Source organism: Muntiacus reevesi, chromosome 2 (genome assembly GCF_963930625.1).
Source record: "Muntiacus reevesi chromosome 2, mMunRee1.1, whole genome shotgun sequence".
NCBI classification, from domain to species: domain Eukaryota; kingdom Metazoa; phylum Chordata; class Mammalia; order Artiodactyla; family Cervidae; genus Muntiacus; species Muntiacus reevesi.
Window position 1 is genome coordinate 196,957,826 of NC_089250.1, and position 10,820 is coordinate 196,968,645.

The following is a 10,820-nucleotide window of genomic DNA, read 5'->3' on the forward strand; positions in this document are numbered from 1 at the left end:
TTAAAGTTGAACTAAAGCTCTTTTCTGGACAACCAGCTAACATCAGGCTTATAAGACTTACTAGCTCTACTCATAAATCATTGGAAGAGTTTGTTCTAACTGCCCATGAGCAGCCCCTCTGGCTCCAGGATATTTAACTTCTTTCACCATCCTTTATGGTACTTTACCTGCAGCACCAGCTTTAAATTTCTATCTTCTACACATAGATGCTAAGTGAATCTTTCATTTACTTATGAGAGTTGAATCTGGTGGGAAGTTTGGGCTGGTTTTAGCACAAAGTATTCTGAGGTTTAAAATCTCCTCTAGGCTTCACTTTGATCCATCCAAGTACACTTTCCAGGATGCTCATCTTATCAGGACTTATCTCTTCTTGTATGTTAGGAGCTTATTAATGGGTTATGAAGTTGCTGATATTGGAGAAGGTGATTGTGTGTGCTTCATGACTCAACCAAGCTCTCTATTCTTAATTTACCCTAAATTCTCCTTTGGTTTTTTTATTTCATAAAAACTTTTGTATAAGTTATGTTCCTGAGATACAAAATGGAGCCTACATCTTCCTCTCCCATGGGCTACGTCTGGACCAAACATTTGATAATTATGGTAATTATGCTTTCTGCTGTTCCTTACCAGGGATCCCCAAGGATGGGGTTTACCAGAGTATGTTGATTATCGAACAGGCTCCTCTCGAGGAACATGAATCACTGTCAATTTCTCTAACTTTCAGGCTGATGCTCATCCTATTCTGGCAAATAATTTTGTGTTATAATTATATGAATGTAGGGTTAAGCATAGAGGGATATCTAATCCCAGTGTAGATCTTCGTTGTGGTGTAATCAGAAGTGTTAAAGTCAGCTTCATAGCTTATTTATATTTTTTATTATTTTTATGTTTTAATTTAAAAAATTGTCTTCCACTTTTATTGATATGTAACTGACATATAGCACTGTACAATTTTAAAATATATGACATAAGGTGACTTACATACATGATGAAATGATTACCACAAAAATTTAGTGAACATCCAATCTTACATAAATACAACATTAAATAATTGAGAAATATATTTTTTTGTGTTGAGAACTCTTAAAGCTCTCTTAACTTTCCTATGCAACTTACACAGTGTTAATTTTATTTTGTAGCTTATTTTCTTTTAGCTATGGATTTTTACAGCTTCACTAGGACTTAACTTTATTTTGAGGTAATCTTTAACATGCTTTACACTGGATTTCTACTGATGTGAGTTAATCTTAGGACCAAAGTGGCTGACATACAATGTTCCAACCCTAATTATTAGTTGATATAACTTACTCAGACTTCCTCTTGTGTGTGTTTAGCCTCTCAGTCACGTCCAACTCTTTGTGACCCCATGGACTGTAGCCTGCCAGGTTCCTCTGTCCATGGGATTCTCCAGGCAAGAATACTGGAGTGGGTTGCCACTTCCTCCTCCAGGGGATCTTCCCGACCTGGGGATGGAACCTGAGTCTTCTGTGTCTCCTGCATTGCAGGTGGGTTCTCCACCTGTTGAGTCTCCTCTTAGGGCTTACCTTTCATTCCAGACATTTCCCATGGGGCAGGGTTACACAAGGCATGGTTTTTATGCACCTGGTATCTGCTCCTTTTAATCTTCTATGTTTAGAGACCATTTTCACTGGATTTAGATAATTACACGTGTAATTATATCAATATTAGACATTAGTACACTAGAACTTGTGTGTTTATGGGGTTATTAAATCCATCCAGGCATTTACAGGGCTTCACTTTAATTATTAAGCTACATCACCCACCAGGATGAGTAGGACTTTGTATGGATAAGATTTATGTGTTTAAGCAATATATTGGTATTCAGTGTAGTAGTTTGGGTTGGGTTAAAATTAGAATTGAAATATTTAACATTTTTTTTTCTTTTGAAGATTATTAAAATATTCTTTATTGCTTATTTTGTTTGAGGTACATGGCAGGTCCAGAGGGATGTCTTTTTTTTTTTTTTTACATACATTCCTTTTTTATTGGGGTATAGTTGCTTTACAATGTCGCGTTGGTTTCTGCCGTACAACAAAGTGAACCAGCTAAGGTATAAATATATCCTCTTCCACTTGAGCCTTCCTCCTCCCCATCCCTAAGTCATCACAGAGCACAGCGCTGAACTCCCTGTGTCTTACGGCAGATTCCCACTAGCTGTCTGTTTTACAAATGGTAGTGTATATATGTCAATGGTACTCTCTCAACTCACCCCACCTTCCCCTTCCCTGACTGTGTCCACAAGTCTGTTCTCCAAGTCTGTGTGTCTATTGCTGCTCTGCAAGAAGGTTCATCAGTACCTTGAATCAGCATTTCACTTCAGTAGGCCAGGACACGGGGGCTCGGACACGTTCCATTAGCTGGGGCACAATTAGCTCCTCACGCTGTCTACTCCTTGCCCAGTGGCAGAGACAGACTGGTCTGGAGGGGAAGGGGCGTGTATTCAGCAAAACTAACTGGAAAATGGGATGACAGGGGAGGCAAAATTGTGATGATTTAAAGTGGCTCTGCGTGGTGACTTTTGTTAAAAGCACTAAAACAAAAACCCAGTTCCAGGAGCGTCTCCACGAACCAAGCCTGCAGCTGACTCAGCGCATCGTATTAAACCCAGCTGTGCCACTCTCGGTGTCTCGCCACACGGTCGCTTATAATAAATCTGTCAATTTATTGCGCTTTCCTAGTGGCTCAGCTGGTAAAGATTCTGCCTACAATGCAAGAAACCTGGGTTCGATCCCTGGGTTGGGAAGATCCCCTGGAGAAGGGGACAGCTACCCACTCCAGTATTCCGGCCTGGAGAATTCCATGGACTATACAGTCCATGGGATTGCAAAGAATAGGACGAAACTGAGCAACGTTCACTTTCACTTTGTCAATTTATTACAACTGCTACATTCAACAACACTTTAATACACCGTGGGTATCTCTGCAGTTTGCTGTTATAAAATCATGCAGAATGTATAGTGATAAAGCTCAGTTCAATTGTGGGTTTCCATTAAACAGCTTCAATCTACTCATCCATAAGATAAACTTTTAACCATGGCCAGAGTGCGCCTATCCCAGCTCACAAGATGGTTTTAAAAACCAAGTGAAGTAATTCATTCATTTATTTGTCTATTTTTGGCTGTGCTGGGTCTTCATTGCTGCTCAGGCCCTTCTCTAGTTGTGGCAAGTGGAGAATACTCTCTAGCTGTGGTGTGTGGACTTCTCATTGCAACTTCTCTTGTTGCAGAGCACAGGCTCTAGGGCACAGGCTCAGTAGTTGTGGTTCACACGCTTAGTTGCTCCAAAACATGTTGGATCTTCCTGGACCAGGTATCGAACCCGTGTCCCCTGTACTGGCAGGCGGATTCTTCACCATTAGACCACCAAGGAAGGCCATGAAGTAACTTAAACACAAGAGAATTTTATGGAAGCCATACATGTAAACAATTCCAGTAGTTGAATTTTGCACTTCCATTCTTCAGAAGGAAGTAATGAGCATATAATTTCGGTTTTATATTTAAAGCTTTGCTTGCGTAATAGTTTGAAATCATTTCTTAAAAACACAGCAATACCCAAGCCTCCAAACAGGAAACTGATGTAGTGGAATGCTGTGGAGAGATAGCAGGGAACTGTGGGTTTATCTACACACACACTAATCAGAAAAATCATTAGTGGCTGTTTTCTCTGGGTAGTGGAATCACAGAAAATATTTAAAACTTTCTGTTTGCTTTGCAGTAAGTTATGAATTTTCCCATATATGTATAACTTTGATAATTTTTTAAAAAGAGAATACTTGAGGAGAAAAAGTCAATGTTTCTCTGTAAAACAGCATTTAAATAGCTCTTTCCAGAATTTTCGTTCTACGGAATTCCTTTATTCAAGGCTTGCAGTAGAACAGTAAGTGCAAGGCCATTCCTGAGCATAATCAGAAAAGTCTGTTTAGCAAAATTACTGCCTTTCCAAGTAATCACAGCAGCAAAAGAAAAGGATTTTTTTTTCCATTTCCCATCATTATAAGTTTAAATTAAATTCTCTCTTCTCTTGGTTTCTTTGTTCTCACATCTGTGCTGTTTCTCTGTGGCTTAGAAGAGGGTCATTTTGTGACATTGTCTTGTCTCTATGGAAACTCTAAGAAAATACAGAAAGAATTGGCCAAGTTGGAACGAACACACACAGTGAAATCCATTCCTTTGGTCCTTTTGTGAACTGTGGTTGTCCAGGGCGTCTCTGCCTCCTCTGGTTCTGATGCTGAAATGCTTCACCTCTCATTTTGTACATCCTCAGCCCCCTCTGAGACACGGTGTCCCTCCGATCTGAGGAGGAAGGCTTTGCTCCCTACGTAACAGCTCCAGCAAGAAAGTTGTTCTCATCTGGGCTAACGTTTCTGGGGATCCAGGGTGAAGGAAACAATGCTTTACTTGCCTTGTGTACTCCTTTTCCTTCTCCTTGATGGAAGCTAAGGCTCTGTAAATGTTATTGTGTTCTATACAGACTACTTATCAAAAGGCTTTATCCTTTCTTCTCTGCTGAAACTCAAATGAGAGCCTTTAAAAATGTAACTTCTCTCTTCAGGTAATGCAACAGTAACACATATGTTGATGTGTGTGTAGTATAGCATACACTTTGCCCAGATGGACTTGTTAGGTCCACACGGGGCTCATAGCATATTATTTAAAGATGATCCATTGTGGTGACCTGCCAAACAAGGGATGAAGTCACAGTGGCTACATTGCCCTGTGGCATTCTGTTTTTTCCTTAAAGTGATATCCTGCTTTTCCCTGCTGGTGCCAGTTTCTCAGGACTATGTGACCACCCGACCCGACCACAAGACCCCTCTGACTACATGATCACAAGACCCCAGCTGCGGGTTTATCTGAAGATAAACAAAGGCCCCCTCCCTTCAGGGCACAATTTCCCATCGATAGGGTATAAGAAGGGTTGGCTGTGAAGGAAGAGTACTGGTTTCTCTCTAAAGCCAGTCACTTGCTTTCTTCCTATAATAAATATTTCTCTGCCTGACTGTCTGGCTCGTTCTCTTTTTCTCCACACTCACCTTACACTTATAATAGCAAACATTTCAATGAAATCATTTAATATGTACCGTTTTCCAAAATATGTCTTATTGAAGATCAGCTCAGCGGATGAACTGAGTAGACGCTCCAAAGCACTTCCCAAAGCCATGTTTGCAAGAAAAAAATGTCATGGTAAATGTTTGGTGGTCTGCAGTCTGAACTGATCCACTACAGCTTTCTGAATCCCAGTGAAACTATTACACCTGAGAAGTATGCTCAGCAAATCAATGAGATGCACCAAAACTGCAAGGCTTGCAGCCAGCACTGGTCCACAGAAAGGGCCCAATTCTGCTTCATGACAGTGGCCCACCTCATGCTGGCACAACACTTCAAAAGTTGAACAAATCGGGCTACGACGTTTTGCCTCATCTTCCATATTCACCTGACCTCTTGCCAAATGACTACCACTTCTTCAAGCATCTTGACGACATTTTGCAGGGAAAATGCTTCCACAACCAGCAAGATGCAAAAATTGCTGTCCAAGAGTCTGTCATATCCCGAAGCATAGATTTTTTTTTTTTTTTTGCTACAGGAATAAACAAACTTATTTATCATTGGCAAAAAATGTGTTGATTCTAATGGTTCCTATTTTGATCAATAAAGATACGTTTGAGCCTAGTTATAATGATTTAAAACTCATAGTTCTAACTCATATTTACATTTGCCCCAAACTAATAGATGGACAACAGGCACATAATAAGATGCTCAGCATCACTAATTATAAGAAATGTAAAACACTTGAAGTACCACCTCACACCAGTCAGAATGGCCATCATCCAGCCCTCCTCATAGATGGGACTCAAGTCAGGGGTCTTTATGTATCTTTGTATCTATTTGTGTCTTTCACTCATAAAAATGATTAATAACAGAGAGGCAGAAAGTAGCATGATGTTTTGAAAGGTTCTTAATTCTCATCAAATGAGAATTTCTAGCAAAGTATTTATTTTAGATAAAACTGAAAGATGGTATTAAATGTGAAATTATGAAAAAGAAGGAACTGAAGAAGCTCTGATGCAAACACTGTTTAATTCTTTTGTCAATCACAGGGAGAGGGTACTAAATGTTTAATGGCATTTTAATTATGATAACCTTGGAATTAGATTTCTCCAGCAGTGTTAATGCTGACGGAGGCTATTTGATACATTTTTAAAAGGTCATGTAGGTGGGATTTACATAGATAGGAGCAGTTATATACACATTCAGATAACTAACATTTGCTTTGCTAATATGTATCACTGTAAATCTAAGACAGGACACAGAACAATAGATTGAAACATTTGTAGAACCAATGAAACAGGCAAATTAGCCAGTTGCCATGGATTTTTAATTGGAAAATTGCTGAGTAGATCCAGGTATGGTATGGTATTTTAACTTAGTATCTTCCTTTATCAGATAATTTCAATAATTTGAGGATGTGAGAAAGAAGTAGCACATCTTCTGTCTTCCATAGTTTGTGATTGCAGGAAAAGGGTGTTCGATATTCTATATCTGAAAGACTAGAAGGCTTTTAGTCCTCAGGGCAACAACCAGTGTGTTGTAACTTTGCTCCCTTGGGCACATGGAGCTTTAGAACTTCCTATAAACCCAAGTTCAACACTGTTCCTTTGCCTAAGTCTCACCTCTCTGAGTAAGCTAGTATTCATGCTACCCTCAAGGAGCATGGGTAAGCAAGTTTCATCTAGAGAACTAGAGTGCATGCGCACGGAATTTCATGTAGAAAGAAAACATTCCTCCAGCCCAAAGCACAGGGTCTTGTCTGTTTAATAAACACAATGTGTGTCTTCTTGCTTAAACCCTTTAGTGTTGCAAGTTATTGTTCTTATCAAAACTTTAATAAAACGTCAAGCAAGCCAGTATAATTAGAAGCAACCTTGACTGGAAAAGATGTCTATGTTCCTTGCCAGGAGAAAGCTCTAGATAATAATACTTGACCAAGAAACGTGTCCATTCCAGGCTGTGTGACTGCAGCAAATTGTTTCCCTTTTTCTTTCAGGTATTTATATTTATGGACTTCCCAGGTGGCTCAGTGGTAAAGAATCCACCTGTCAATGAATGAGGTGCAGGAGATGCAGGTTTGATCCCTGGATTGGGAAGATGCCTGGAGGAGGAAATGACAACCCACACCAGTATTCTTGCCTGGGTAATCCCATGGACAGAGAAGCCTGGCGGATTACGGTCCACGGGGTCACAAAGAGTACACGTGACACAATCATTTAACAGTTTGCAAAGGACACAGCTCAGCACTATCATTTATTAGTCGCAAAGGTCATGACTGAGCACAATCATTTAATAGTTATTTTATTTCTTTTTTTTAAAGCAAATTTTACAGAGAGAATAAAGGCTGAGCACAATTGAGTTCTCAGAAGCTAGAATGGATATTCAGCCTATTAAATTGATCATATCACCAAACGTTAGCAAAGTCCTTCATATTCCAGTCTTATCAGCAAACTCGTCGTCTGTATAGGTATTTAAATACTGCAAGACCTGAAGCAAAGCAGAAGCTGGGAACACACAGTTTGCTTTGATTTGAAGAATTTTTTTTTTATCAAAACAGCATTTTCAATGTTAAACAAGGAATGGTGAAGCCCTCTAACTCTTCAGGGCTATAACTGTCAGTTCCTGCTGGTTAGTTTTATTTTCAGTACTGTTTGCAAAGACTGTTTCAGTACAAATAGTTTGTGGGAAAGAGACTTCTCTGAGTGGGGACTGAGGCCAGATCCAGGGCACTCTCTTACTAATACCATTAAAGAAAAAACTCAAGTGAGCACTCCTGGATGGCAACTTACTCTTGGCCTGTGGATCCATCAGACTGGCTTTTACATGGAAGTTCCTGAGGATGAATGTGTGTGATTAATCTGCTTCTCAAACCCAGGACACCTGAACCCTTGCTCGAGATCCCCAAGGAAAACAGAGATCTTGAGAGGACCAAGCAAACTCCATCACCAACTCCTTTATGATGGTCTCCGGTGATAGACGTAACAACATGGAGAACATGCCTACCCTCAGATGGTCCCCAGAGCCTAGGACCCCAGCAGGAGGACCACAACCACAACCACGGGCCACCCAACTTGGGGTATCAGACCTTCACTTCCTACCACGTCTCCCAGCATGCAACAAACAATCATTTTGTTGAATGGATGAGAGAGTATCACCCTCATGACAACGAAAGATGATCTGGAGCAAAGAGCCTGGATGGAGGGAACTGTGCGTGTCTCATCACCTGTAAAATGTGAGAGTCAGTGGCCTTATTCTGCACAACACACACACCCAGAATACACACACACCATACGTGTGGGACACACACACAACACACCCAGAACACACACACACATACACAGAACACACACACACACAACGCACACACAGAACCTTTTTCATGGGAGGAGAGTAAGAGCAGGGCCTTGGTCCCTTTGGGCAGCTATAACAAAAGACACAGTCTTGGAGGCTTATAAACAATAGATGATTCTGGAGGCTGAAGCCCAAGTGTGGTTCCAGTCAGGGTCAGGGTTGGGTCCACGGGGACCTCACAGGGAGAAAGGGGGAGGGGTCCCGAGGTCCTTCTGTAACAGCACTGACCCCATTCCTGAGGGCTCCACCCTCACAATGAAGAGTCTCCCCTGGGCCCCACCTCCTAACACCATCACATGGACATCAAGATCTAATGCGTGAATCTAGGGGAGACACAAACGTAGCAGGAGCTGAAGTGAACATCCCTGGGCCAAACTTTTGAGTTATTGCTTTTTCTATCTTTTTACTTAACAAGATAAATTTAAAAGCCAGATGTGATTAACCAGGATTATTATTCTTTTTAAAATTAAAATCAATAGAAATGTTGCACCAACTCTGCATACTTGGGATCAACCACCCTTGATTGTGGTGTATAACTATCTTTATACTTTGTTGGGTTCTATTTGCTAATATTTTCATGTAGATTTTTCTGTTTATGTTCATGAGAGATCTGTAGTTTCCTTTCACTTTTTAGAATTTACTTTTGGCTATGCTGGGCCTTCATTGCTGCATGGGATTTTCTCTAGCTGTGATGGACCGGGGTTTCTCTCCACTTGTGGTGCATGGGCTTCCCTTTGGGGTGGCTTCACTTCTTGTGTAGCACAGCTCTGGAGCACGGGTTCAGGAAGTGTGGTGCACAAGCTTAGTCGCTCTGTGGCATGTGGAGTCTTCCCAGGCCAGGGATAAAATCTGTGTCCCCTGCATTGGCACACGGATTCTTACCCACTGTACCAACAGGGAAGTTCATTGCATGACTTTTGTTGTTTTAAATTTCTTAAGGTGTGTCTGTGGCCCAGAATGTGGTATGGTATATCTTTGTGAACCTTCCATGTGAGCATGAAAATAACGTGTGTTCTGTTGTGGCCATCATTAAAAGATGTGAATTGTATCCAGTTGATGAATGTTATTTTTTTGATACTTATTTATTTGGCTGTGTTGTGTCTTAGTTGTGGCATCCTGGATCTGCATTGCATCATGTGGAATCTTTTGTTTCCGCTCACAGACTCTCTAGTTGCAATGTGCAGGCTCAATAGTTAGGGGTGTGGGCTCTAAAGCATGTGGTTTCATAGTTGCAGCACACGGGATTAGTTGCTCCATGGCATGTGGGCTCTTAGTTCCTGAACTGGAGTTTGAACTCATGTCCTTTTTGCATTGCAAGGCAGATTCTTAACCACTGAACCACCAGGGAAGTTCTTAGATGTTATTGTTGAGTTTAACTGTGACCTTCCTGATTTTCTGCCTAAAGATCTGCCCATTTCTAACAGACAGGTGTTGAAATCTCCAGTTCGGATAGTGGATTTACCTATGTCTTTTGCAATTCTATTAGTTTCTCCTTCACACAGTTTATCCATTATTAGGTTCATTCACATGAAGGATTGTTATGTCTTCCTGATAACTGATCCCTTTATCATTATTTAATGCCCTCTTTATCCCTGATACCTTTCCTCACTTTGAAGTTTGTTCTCTGTGAAATTAATAGGCTAATCCTGCTTTCTCTTGACTACTGTTTACAAGTGTATTTTCTTTCCTCTGTTTGTCTTTATACACAGCATGAGTTTCCTATAGACAATGTATGACTGAGTCTGCTGTTTTGATCCAGCTTACAATCAATTATTGGTCATTTAGATCATTGACTATCAAAATAGTTATTGATGTAGTTCGATTAGTATCTACCATATCTGTTACTGTAGTTTATTTGTTGCCCTTTTCTGTCTAATTTTTTTCTACACTTTTCCTGCCTTTTGTGATTTTACCTGAGCATTTTGTATGATGTCATTTTCTCCCTTTTATTAGCATATAACTTAAATATTCTTTTTTACTTTTTTTAGTGGTTGCTGTAGAGCTTGCATCATACATTTACAGCTAATCAAAGGCCACTTTCAAATAATGTCATAATTCAAAGGTAGTATAAATACCTAAAAACAACAAAATAATCCTAGACCCTTCATTCGATCCCATGTATCTTTGCTTCATTCAATCCCTTGTATCTCTGTCATTTTTTAAATTTATACACAAGCATGTTGCTGTTGTTTTTTAGTCACTAAGTCATGCTCGACTGTTTGTAACCCACGGACTGTAGCCCGCCAGGCCCTTCTGTCCATGGGATTTCCCAGGCAAGAATACTGGAGTAGGTTGCCATTTCCTTCACGAGGGGATCTTCCTGACCCAGGGATTGAACCTGGATCTCCTGCATTGACAGGTGGATTCTTTACTGCAGAGCCGCCTGGGAAGCCCATATAC